General features: G+C 47.9%; 1 pseudogene; it reads right to left on the bottom strand.

Annotated features, from left to right (window-relative positions):
- Positions 1-287: 287 nt before the first annotated feature.
- LOC147958531 (uncharacterized) lies at positions 288-1,442 on the bottom strand (annotated as a pseudogene).
- Between the last annotated feature and the right edge of the window lie 758 nt (positions 1,443-2,200).

Here is a 2,200-nt window from a genome sequence, read left to right as displayed (position 1 = left end):
CCTTGACGTTAGCTGCTGAGACATCGTATCATCCATGCACCGTGTGCATTCGCAATATCCATGGCACACCTGGCATGCCACACATCCGTAACCGAGATAGTCCTGCACTGTCGTGATCAGCACGGCTCTCATGTTGAAATACTCACCTTTGCTGGCGTCCCATGTCTTGGCCGGTGTTTTCCATAATGTGTCTAACTCCTCTTGAAGTAGCCCCAGATACAAATTAATATTATTTCCTGGTTGTTTCGCCCCTTGAATAAGCATGCTCATGTGAATGTACTTCGATTTCATGCACAACCAGGGGGGAGGTTGTACATCCATACAAACACGGGCCATGTGCTATGGTTGGTGTTCTGGTTGCCAAACGGATTCGTGCCATCGGTACACGCACCAAGCACGATGTTCCTTGCATCACATTCAAAATACCGATAGGAGTTGTTCAATGCTCTCCACTGGCTTCCATCCTTGACGTGTCTCAGCTTCGGATCATCTCCATCGTCGGGCTTCTTCCTCTCCGCGTGCCAGCGCATTAGCTTTGTTTCCTTGGGATCTACAAAATACCTCTGGAGACGGGGAGTTATTGGTAAGTACCATACCACTTTCTGGGGACATTTATTCCCGACCTTCTTGTATCGAGAAGCATTGCACACCGGACAGCTTGTTTTTTCCGCGTGCTCCTTCCGATAAATTATGCAATCGTTGATGCATGCATGGTATCTAACGTGTGGCAGATCAAGAGGGCACACGATCTTCTTGGCCTCAGCAACACTACTAGGACATAGATTACCCGCGGTAAGAATATCCTTTAGGTACTTGAGATGCTCATCGAGGCTAGTGTCGGTCCATTTGTTTTTAGCCTTCGTCTTCAGGAGTTGGAGCATGAAACTCAAGCGGGTCACCTCAGGATTGCAACCATCATTCAATGGAGTGTTTGAGTCTACCACCAGTTGCTCCAGCTTAGCCTCCTCTCTAGAAGCAGCTCTCTCAGTACTCGTCTCCTTGCGAACCAATGCTTGAACATGAGGGTCCCGCACGACTGAACTTAGTACCGACGAACTCTGCTGCGTGGAGTCCATGTCGTTCTCTCTGCCGCCATGTTCGGCCCCTTCTCTGCCGCCATGTCCGGCCCCTTCTCCGCTGCCATGTCCGGCCTCTTCCCCGCCGCCATTATCGATCATCTCTTCGTCTTGCCCCGTGTCATCATTGCATGCCCCGTCGGCATCCTCAACATCGTCATCCTCATCTTCAATTATCCATCGAGTATAGCCATCCATGAAACCAGTCATGAGCAGGTGCGCTTCGACACGACCATCGTCATGGGGGTCGAGCCAAACTATTCCTTTGCATTTTCGACATGGACGTAAAACCTATGTCCGGTTATTTTCTTTCATGTCCTGCACCGCCGACTGCAACCACCTGTCCACCATCGTTCCACTGACCATCGTCAACTCTGCATGGTAATAATAAACAAATTGATTAGAAAAATGTGTGCATGCATCAAAGTCATACAAAAATTCGGCATGACCTTCCTTTAAAATAGGACATATATAGATCTAGAGTTTCCCCAAAATTCACCGAAACAGAAATAAATCGACATTTCGGCAAAACATACGCAACTCAAAAGCACAATTTGGCATCAACTCATGCCACACACACAATTTCCATAAACATATCACACACATAAACATATTTCCATTTTGCAAAAGCATGAAATTTTAATCACCTATATCGAGATCGAGCACACGGTGGAGATGATGATGTAGGGAGATCAAAAGTGCACAAAGCTCTTCTTGACAAAGATAGATCTAGTTAGGGGGCAAATAGGTCACTTAACTAAATGCTACATCTACCTAGCTACCTAACTTGGGAGGAGACAACTTCAACTAGTGGAGGGGGAAGGAAAAAGAGAAAGGAGATGCATTAATGGAGGTGGTGTAGTTAGGTAGGAGTAATGAAGAGAGAGAGAGAAAGGTAGGTAGAAGAGGGAGAGTAATGGGGGAGAAGTATTGAGGAAGAAGAAGAGTGAGAGTGGGAGAGGTAGGGGAAAGGGAGAGGAGGGGGTTGGGGAGGACGGGTGGGGAAAAGGTGGTGGGTGCGGATTAGCAGTAGCGCAGTACGTAAAACGCGCTGCTGCTAAGAAAGTAGCAGCAGCGCGCTTTCGGTACAAGCGCTACGGCTAACCGGGACAAAAAGTGTGTCC

This window comes from Triticum urartu, chromosome 7A, assembly GCF_056163025.1.
Source record: "Triticum urartu cultivar PI428250 chromosome 7A, HENAU_Tu73, whole genome shotgun sequence".
Taxonomy (NCBI): domain Eukaryota; kingdom Viridiplantae; phylum Streptophyta; class Magnoliopsida; order Poales; family Poaceae; genus Triticum; species Triticum urartu.
This window is presented reverse-complemented; position numbering and strand designations above follow the sequence as displayed.